Source organism: Lactuca virosa, chromosome 9, assembly GCF_052849685.1.
Source record: "Lactuca virosa cultivar CGN04683 chromosome 9, Lactuca_virosa_CGN04683_v6, whole genome shotgun sequence".
Lineage (NCBI taxonomy): Eukaryota > Viridiplantae > Streptophyta > Magnoliopsida > Asterales > Asteraceae > Lactuca > Lactuca virosa.
This window is the reverse complement of record NC_136434.1, coordinates 10,005,088-10,015,906: the sequence shown is the minus strand read 5'-3', so window position 1 is coordinate 10,015,906 and position 10,819 is coordinate 10,005,088. Positions and strand designations below refer to the sequence as shown.

At 36.7% G+C, this 10,819-nt stretch overlaps 1 long non-coding RNA gene across 1 annotated transcript; it reads right to left on the bottom strand.

Moving 5' to 3' along the window:
- Window positions 1–8,276: 8,276 nt before the first annotated feature.
- Window positions 8,277–8,800, bottom strand: LOC145136312 (uncharacterized). The gene is made up of 3 exons (XR_013720376.1): window positions 8,702–8,800; window positions 8,396–8,577; window positions 8,277–8,291 (listed from the first exon to the last, which is right to left on the bottom strand). It is a non-coding gene; the product is annotated as an uncharacterized LOC145136312 (long non-coding RNA).
- Between the last annotated feature and the right edge of the window lie 2,019 nt (window positions 8,801–10,819).

The window sequence follows — 10,819 nt, the reverse complement described above, 5'->3', positions numbered from 1 at the left end:
TGTATGAAGAGGAGAGAAAATTTTGGGGAAGATGATTTTCATACGAAGAGGAGAGAGAAGGAAAATTTTCGTATGTTTGGCAAAATTTCGTATGTTTGGATTGTGATTTCGTGTGAGTTGAGGAAAAAGAAAGAAATATTTTCGAAAATGGTCCTTGAAGATTCGCATGTTTGTCGCCTGATAATTTCGTGTGAAAAGGGAAAAGGCAACGCTTCGTATGAATTGATTGAAATTTCGTTTGTTTTGCTCAAAAATCATAATTTTCGAATTCAGCCCCTGAACTTTCGAATATTTGGCAACCTCATCAATTAATTGAAGTTTCGAATGTTTGACACTTTTCACCCAAATTCGAATATTTTCTGAAATTTCAAATGTTTGGACAACTCTTCGTATGTTTGGTGCATAATGGCAGAATTTTCGAAAATAGTCCCTGAGGCTTCGAATGTTTGGCGATTCATACCCAAATTCGAAAAAGGACTGTTTTTGCTGAAAATTGAAGAAAATGCATTTCAAGCCCTTGCAGTTTGTGCAAATTGACGCTTTCTACCCAACTTTGGAAAAAGGGGGAGAGTTTTGCATATTTTGCTGTTTTGGGCGCACCGGGTCACTGCAGAATTTTGAAGTTGACAATCGATTATGTGTGCCTTTCGCCTCATTCCCTGTTCCTTGTTTGGTTGTGGGCTTAGGGCAGATACACACAATCGATTATTTGTTTACTCTAGGTTTTATATAACTTGTATCCATTTAGTACTAATAGAAATGATTGTAGAGTCATTTTTACTTATCTTTCATCAAAGCAGGAAATATAGGATTTTCTGGAGGAACATGCGAACTTTTCTAAAAAGAACTTATAACTTACTTACATCACTAAACTCTTATGAACTCACCAGCTTAAATGTTGATCTACTCTTTCAAAATAACTTGTATTCTCAGGAGACCAGTAGACAGGTACGCGCACTGGGATTCAGAAGATGGAGCATAATAGCTTCATGTCTTGTTTTGTTATTTACATATGTAGTCTATGTTTTGTGAACCACATACTTTGTAAACACTTTCTTTCTAATGAAATGGTTGTTTATTACTTTGATTTCTATGATGCATGTCTTGTGATACTAAACATGACGTCCTCCACCCCCGAACGTTTCCGCCGTTCCGGTTTTGGGGTGTGACAGATTGGTATCAGAGCATTGTTTATAGTGAACTAAGTATATCAACCTATAAAAGATATACAACTATAAATACAATGGGGCCGAAGTGCTCTGGATAATAATATATTTTTAAAATATATAACGATACCTTATAAAAGTATGCATACATGCTTATACATATATACATACTAGAACAAGTATCACAAGAAGAACAGAACAAAAGTATTTAAAGGTTGAACACTGCGGTCAAACATGGACAGTTATGTAATCATATCTAGGATCAATATAGCCTGATCAACTATATTCATTCGAGATGTGACCGACATGTGTTTGGGAGTGATGTGGTATTGCAACAGTCTTAAAACTTACCTAACACTATTTAAGGGATTTCTAGATCAGAACAAAAAGTTAGAATACTATGGGAGTATTTTATGATACTATAACACGATAACAAGTTTAAAACATATCAAGTTCATTACATTAAAACACTATAGGAGTATTTTAGGCACTATAAATAACTTATGTGATAACTTAAAAGACCCTTACGGATAGATCTATAATTTTGGAGTGTATACTTCCAAGGTTTTATATAATTGAGATTTTATAGACTTAGAATTTGTGATCTATGCTTCACTACCTGTTCCTTGTTTGGTTGTGGTTTTGGAGTAGGATCATTTATTCGAAGGTCTATTTAATCTTAAATTATATACAACTTGTATACATTGTGCAATTATAGGAGGACTCTGTAAGGATCACCCCATAATGTTTCACTTAAATCTCATAGATTCTTTAGACACTTCCATTCTCGCACGACAAACCCAGATAGATGCAACCACTTCCTCATAGCAGTCAACAGAAGAGTCAAGGAGGAACAAGAGCAGGTTCATGAGAAGTTTTCAAAGAAGGATCAGCCGAAGTAACCAAAACGTCTTATGCGTCACACTAATAAATAATAATCTTGTTTAACTTAATGAGTTAGTAGAGACACTGCTCACACTATGTGTTAGGATTATTTTCTTTTCGTGCAATTGGTAACAGTTATTCAAGTCACAGATATTCATTCGAGGATAGCCATTTCTAATTCATAAAGTTTATTTGGTATAGACTCTTTTATGAATTGTTTCCAGAACCCTGTGAAAGTCGGGACCCGATAAACTCAGAACTAGGATAACCTTGTCATTCAGCTTTAGTCTTATATCCACTGCTATAGAATTATTTCCATCTCATCTTTGTATTCTTTTTAGCAAAGATGCCTCCTCGCAGATCAAACAAATTCACTACTCCGATAACTCCAACTCAAACTCCACCACCTCCTCCTCAGTTCAATCTTGCTGCTCTCCAAGCAGCGATATCAGGCGCAGTGGCAGCTGCTCTATCTCACATCAACGAAAGTGGTACCTACGAAATTAGTAGCGGTACCCACTTAACAAACCCCGGAGTTACTCACGGACACCCAAGGGAGTGTTCGTACAAGGACTTCATGAACTGCAAACCCAAATCCTTTAATGGAAATGGGGGATTCATTGCTTTGATGCGATGGTTCGAGAAAACAGATTTGGTCTTCGCAATCTGTTCGTGCCCAGAAGGGAGCAAAGTTATGTTTGCTGCCTGCACCTTCTCCTACAGAGTCCTGACATGGTGGAATAGCCATGTTAAGTCATTGACCTTATCGGTGGCTAATTCAATAGGTTGGGAGAACCTGAAAGAGATGGTGTTGGAAGAATATTGCCCGATGGGCGAAGTTCAAAAGCTGGAACAAGAACTATGGGAGCACACTATGGTCGGATCAGACATAGTGTCCTACACTGACAGGTTTAGCGACCTGGCAGCACTATGCCCCGGGATGGTTACCCCGGAGAGCAAGAAGATAGAAAGATACATATGGGGTTTATCTGCCCCGATTCAAGGAGATGTACTGTCTTCTAACCCAACCACATTCGATAGTGCCAAACGCCTGGCCCAACGACTCATTGACCATGGAGTCCGCCATGGCATGGTAGTCCCCGTTCCCGAGCCTTCAAGGGTGGAGGACTATAAATAGAAATCGGGGAACAAGAGGAAGAAGAAGCGAACAACACCGCAAACCCCGCAGGAGCAACAAACGAGTACTATATACGCCGCCACAACACCTGCTACTCCAGCATCTGCCAGTCGATATGCTGGAACTCTCCCGAAGTGTGGAAAGTGCAACTATCACCACACCGGAGTATGTCGGGAAATGCAGTGCCTGAACTGCCACAGAAAGGGACACACAGTCCGTTTCTGCAGGGCACCGGCTCAACCGATCTCCCAAGTCCCCGGTGTTGAAGAAAACCAAGCCTGCTATGGTTGTGGTGAGATTGGACACTACCAGAGGGACTTCCCGATAACAAAGAACTCAGGAGTGGATGGACGAATTCTGATGATCACCGCAGGAGAATCTACCCTGGAGTCGCCAGCGAGCAGCGGTACGTTTTCGAAATAAAATAATTACTTTAAAAATTAACTTATATTTATATAAGATTAAAACTTAAGGAAAACGTTTAAAAGTAATTATAATAACTCACTTATATGAACAAGTCACAATATTCAAGAGAACTAAAAGATTCGTTCAGAGAAGCTATGATGGCTTAGTATGTACATCAGGGTTGTGCATAGCTAAGATTTTGCAGACTTAGAGTGAGTGATTCCGCCTTAATTCCTGTTCCTTGTTTGGTTGTGGATCTGGGGCAGAGTTACTCAGTCGACCGTCTTATTCATCTTAATTATTCATAACTTGTATATGTCAGGCGATCATAGTGGTACCGAGGAGGATCGTAGTATAAAGTATCGACACTAGTTATCAAAACACTTGCATTGTATGTACTCGCTCATCGCGGTACGATACGTAGAAGTGTTAACATCAAGGAGAAAACAAAAAGCACTAGAAAGTATACACAGAGTACATTGTCGAGCACACTATGGATACATCATCGTATAACAAACATTTCTTTCAATTCGGCCAAACTTTTGTTCAGTAAAGAGTCCGTTGCTATCATTCTTCATGAATTGGAGTGGTCCTCACCATACTAAGTTCATATGTTTCCATCGCCTTGACCGTCAAATTCACGAAACCTTCGTCACTCGTAACGACAGTCCGACCCAGACTTTGGAATCGTCTACCTCGTATTCTAAACCCCGAAGTACTCATGCGAAGAGTACTTCGGTAATACCTTCCCGTATGTTCCTCCGAAGCCTTGCCGTCGTATGTTCCGCAGACCTTCCCGTAATACCACTCGTTCAACAGACCAAGTTCAATCACAAAGGCTAAGGACAAATACAGCCCACCTATCACTAATAAGTGTATACGTGAGGGTGGTATATCATTATGATTACGCAGATTTAGTATGTGTGCTTCGGCCCTATCTCCTGTTCCTTGTTTGGTTGTGGACCGGGGGCAGAGTCGCACATCCGACCGTCTAACTAATCTTAATTATATACGACTTGTATACTCGAGGTAATGATAGATGGACCAGGTATGAATCCTATCATAGACATTAGGGCAAAGTTGCCAGGTCTACGAGTGTGTATTCTGCAAATCAGAGTAGCACAACCCCATTAGTACTGCTAAGAAAGCTAATTTCGGGACAAAATTCCATCTAACGGGGGGATGATGTGACAACCCGAATTTTTTTCCTTGTAAGTCCAGCCATTCAGTTCAACCATGTGCCAAACTCGTTTCTGCTAGCTTTTAGCATTGTTTAGAGTCCGTTTAAGGGTTCAAAGCTCAGTACAATCAAGCTATGGGCTCAGGGAAGTATCAGCTAAAGTTCTTCGCGTTGAAATCGAGCCGAACACTCCATCCAAGGGAGTGTACGGCCGTACACATGGGTGTACTACCGTACAACCATCATGACCGTACACCCACCTCCATAAGTGTGATATCCTTTCATTTCTAGTCATTTCTCACATTTCCAAGTCCAGAAAATCGATTCTCTCTCAAGTATCATCAAGTTCTTCATCCTAGATCTTAAAAAACGTAAGTGTTTCTTCCATCTTTGAGTTGTTATCCTTCTTAATCATGTATCACCCTTTGATTTCATCCATGGAAATCATCTTTTTGGGTAGATCTTCATCTTTCACCAAGAACACCAAGAACACACACTTGTTCTTGGTGGCCGTGAACACCCTTTTGAGCCTCCAAATTGTAAGTATCCTTTCCTTATGCTTAGAATACGTTAGGATCTCTTGTTTAACACCCTAGAAACGACCATTTTACAAGAACAAAAGGAGTGTATGGCCATACACCCTTGCATGGCCGTACACCCCTCAAAACACCCCAAAAGGGCTTCCAAAATGCCAACTTAGTTCATATTCTTGTTGAGCATGAGACCCACTAGTTTCCCATTGTTGAATCACCCTTTTGTGCATATTTTACCATGAGTGTACGGCCGTACACTCCATGGCCGTACACACCAAATTGTGGCCGTATACACCCCTTTGATGAATCACATGTGATTCTAACACTTAGTCCAAGTGTTTCTTAGTCCCTAAGGGTGTTTCCTTGCATGTTAGTTGCTTTAAACACTAAATTCATGCCAATATATGCCATTATATGTCATTAGGACTCGTTTGAGTCTCGGGACTTCATTCGTGGAACTTTTCATCCTTACGCTCATATTCGATTGAATCACCCACATAAGGTGAGTTCATACCCCTATAATCAATCTTTTAAACTGTTTTAATGCTTTTAAGGGTGGGGGGGGGGGGGAATACAAGTTAGACACAATGATAATTGTGTAAATGTTTTTTTATAAACATCTTTTAAAGAAATGCTTATGTATTTATAAGTAATCAAAACATTTCAAAAACTCTTTTAAAGTTATGTTACTTTATAGTTTACAAAACTCCGTTTTTAAAGTACAATCATAACTTAGTAGATAAAATGAGTCTTTTCTTCAAGTCAATATCAGTTCAAGTACAGTTCAAGTAAACATACTAGTAAACTATAATAGGTATAGTTTAGGGGTTCAGTTCACACTAGAACATAGAGAACATGCTATAAAGAGAAACATGGAGGTAGATACAATACACGATAACATAGATAACATACTATAAAGAGAAACAGGGAGGAAGATACAATACACGATAACAGAAAGAACATACTAAATACTATAACAGAAGAACAAATCATGATTAACAGCATTATACCAATGATCACTAACTCATTGTTCTAAACAAAAGGTGATAATAAATGTGGTATACAAGATAACCTTAATGTGAGACTACTTCACGGCTTAGCAATTTGTTTGCTGAAGTCACGTTTCGTAACCAGAATCTCTTGTAGGGAGAGCGTATAGTATGGGTACAACTCATCACATTATAACCTTAGTAAGACAAACTAAATTTAAGGTAGTCAGTACTTCAGTATGAAAGACGACTGAAAACTTACATCAATACAAGCGACAAACAGAACAGTCGAGTCATAGTACATTCAGTAGAAAGGGGCCTATAATGCTAACTTTATGATTCCTTAGTTTATACATCAGGAATATATATTAATCGGATCCGACAGGTAGTAGGATGTGTGCTTTCCGCTTCATTTCCTGTTCCTTGTTTGGTTGTGGGCTTAGAGCAGATTCACCCAGCCTACTATCTACCCGATCTTAGCTATATATATATATATATATATATATATATATATATATATATATATATATATATATATATATTCCGTATACACCAAGTAATCATAAGGAGTACCAGGTATGGGCCAGGTCATAGTATACAAATTCAATACACCGTTTTCTAGTACAAAATATACTTTTCAAATAGAACATTTGGTAGACAAAACTAGAAACTTACCAGTAAAGGGTTTAATCCATTTTATTAAACCAGTATAACCTAAAGGACCTTAGGTGGTTAATTCTATAATACCTTAGTTTATACATCAGAATTATATATAATTAATACCCGATAGGTAATTGGATGTGTGCTTTCCGCCTTACTTCCTGTTCCTTATTTGGTTGTGGGCTTAGGGCAGATTCACACAACTAACCATCTATTCGATATTAGATTATATACAGCTAGTATAAACTAAGTGATTATAGAAGGAACCATTGTGGTTACCATTTTTACTAAATGAAATAAGGGTTTTCTTAAAGAATGTTTTCATCAAATATAAAGGAAATATTGCAGTTAACTCCGTGAGTACCAAGTGAATACGCCAGGGTTATATACAACGATGATCTAACAAACAATGGGATGTGTGCCTTTCGCCTCATTCCCTGTTCCTTGTTTGGTTGTGGGCTTAGGGCAGATACACACAATCGATTATTTGTTTACTCTAGGTTTTATATAACTTGTATCCATTTAGTACTAATAGAAAGGATTGTAGAGTCATTTTTACTTATCTTTCATCAAAGCAGGAAATATAGGATTTTCTGGAGGAACATGCGAACTTTTCTAAAAAGAACTTATAACTTACTTACATCACTAAACTCTTATGAACTCACCAGCTTAAATGTTGATCTACTCTTTCAAAATAACTTGTATTCTCAGGAGACCAGTAGACAGGTACGCGCACTGGGATTCAGAAGATGGAGCATAATAGCTTCATGTCTTGTTTTGTTATTTACATATGTAGTCTATGTTTTGTGAACCACATACTTTGTAAACACTTTCTTTCTAATGAAATGGTTGTTTATTACTTTGATTTCTATGATGCATGTCTTGTGATACTAAACATGACGTCCTCCACCCCCGAACGTTTCTGTCGTTCCGGTTTTGGGGTGTGACACTAGCTTCTTGGTAACCTTGTGACTTTCTCTAGTCCAAGTGTGAGTTCTGTGCTTCCAGTAGTATAGGCCTCTACTACCTTTGACAACCACTCATACTCGTCCCAAGTATTGCCTCGTAGTCTCCAAATTCTTATTTCCTAAAATCAGAAAGCGATTTAACACATACGAATATGTCCAAATAATCATAAAAATTTTCCTAGACTCTACTAGGACTTCCTCCATGCGTATCTTCAATCATCAATTCAAAATCACTTCTACAGGACAGCCCATTGACATGTATTATGGGTGGACTCCCTAAAATAATACTGTCAATAAAAAAGATAAATTTTGGCAGCTCTAGACTTAGTGTCTAACAGATAACATCGGCAATTCTCTTTCTTGTAGACTGTATGCACAACGATATAAATGGTAGTAAGTAGATAAATTGGGATTGAGGATTTTTTATTTATTAGAAATTTTGAAATGGGAATTGTTCAAATGATTTTTCACCTGACATTCGGAAAGTATTTAAATGTCTCCAGCAGCTCATTTCCAGAATGAACAAGTCCAGCTGTTCGGCTCTCTCCATCGAGTCTACCACGTGATAAAGAACAGATAGCTTCGGAGAGACTCTTGTTTATGGTATCCAGTGCTGCTGAAAACTCCCCAATTCTCTTTTGAATTTCTATAGACTGAAATCGAGATAAACGATTGGCAAAAATAAATAAACTAGTAAAACTTGGTTACTGTATCATACAAATACAATAAGCAACTTGTGAAAAAAAGAGCCTAAAAGAGAAGAGAATGAAAGTTTACCTTGTCATTAAGCCAAGCTTCCAGACACCTGCGAGCAGCTTCAAACAAAAACTGGTACCTCTCTTTTCCATCAACCAAAAACCTCCTTAACTCACCTTCTTCTCCTGCCCCTCATGCCCCAAGCAACAAAAGTATCCCACCATCACGCAACAACAACTCCATCAACAACTGTTTAATCATCAAACTACGTTGCCTTTGTTGATCCACATTCCCTCTCCCACACCAAGACAACTTCCCACCACCAACAACATCAGCAGCCTGCGTATAATACTCCAACGCCATCGTAATATTGTTATGTCGTAGATACAACGAACCATATTGTCTAATTATACTCGCTGACTCAGCAAAACCATCCATCACACCTAACTTATGACCTGTCGTCCCAGTGACATCAGCAAGAACACCATGGTCTGCTAACACAATTGCTATATGAGTAGCATCGATGTTGTACCCATCGTCTCCGATATCTTTAGACATATATAAAACAGCTGGAAGCAACTGTATGCTTAGTAGCAAGACATAGAGGAAGTCTTCTATGGTGTTGAAAAGTGTGGGGTGTTCTCTCAGTAGGCGATCGATTTGCCTGTGGGACCTGGATATGAGGGCGTAGAGAAGTAGTTTTTTTTTGTCAAATGTTCCTCGGCCTGATCGATCCCCCATGCGTAACATTTTTTCACATTCTTCTGTAGCAATGGAAGCGGTTTCTACCGATACCATGCCTCCGTTTGAGATCCATTATGTAAGCTGTTTTGTTAAAAAAGAATGAGATAAGTAAGGTGTTGTTTCTTTTTTACTTAATGAATTTAATGGGGACAGAATTTAATCTAGACAGGTATATAGTGGTGTTTCTTTTTCACTAAACCGAAAACTATTAATGTGGATGTAAAACATAATGTGAACATTTTTTACTAACTTTTTATCATAGTTATATACAACTTCCAGTTATATCTATCAAATATTCAGTCAGTTATCATTCAGAATCACTTCTAGACAGAAGGGTAAAATGGTCATTTTCCATATTCAGGACAGCCCTTAAGAAAGTAATTAATGCATATTAAATGTTAAAGATATAATGAACATTAATTAAACCTTCAGAATTTAATATGCATTAATTACTTTCTTATAATAACTAAAATGATTGGTCCAAAATCAATTCTACAAGCACACAATAGATAGTAGAAACATTTGAACCTAACTCTCTCTCTCTCTCTCTCTCTCTCTATATATATATATATATATATATATATATATATATATATATATATATATATATATAGGGCTAGGTTATTTTGTTTCTTATATTTATTGTGTGCTAGAATGCACCAATAGGAATTTAGTAAATTAAATAATTATTTAATTAAATAAATATAGATATTAAATGATTTTCATAATTATATGTATATTAAATGATATCCATAATTATAATTCTCTTTTTATGGAAACTAATTAAATCCGTCAATAATATCAGCAATAAAATTCTTTCAGAATGTGTTCGCATCTAAGTTTTTTTATATGAGTTCGTATTGTGTTTCAGGACTCATTCACTTGAAATACAATAAAGTTGCATTGAATATGAAGAACGAGAGTGTATTCTACTAGAATACACTTTCATGCTGCTGGAATATACTCTTATTCTTGTAGATATGAATTCATTCTGAAAGAATATTATTGTTGACATTAATGACGAATTTAATTAGTTTCCATAAAAATGAATTATAAGTATGGATAACATTTAATATACATATAATTAATACAAAATTCTTATTGGTGCATTCTAGCACACAATAGATGTGAGAAACATTTGAACCTATATATATATATATATATATATATATATATATATATATATATATATATATATATATATATATATATATATATATATGCATGGGATTAATTACCTTTTTATGTCAACTTTTGTAGGGTCTTAAAATCCCGATCTTACAAACTTAAAAACGATCTTATGTTGGATTATAATTTTGACAACATTGACAGAAAGATATAATCGGCAACTATTTCCTTATAAGTTGTGACTTATTTTTGGAACAAAATGATTTGATGATTTAATGTTATATCCAGTTTTCACATACTCTCTCAAAAATTTATTGTTAGTTTTGA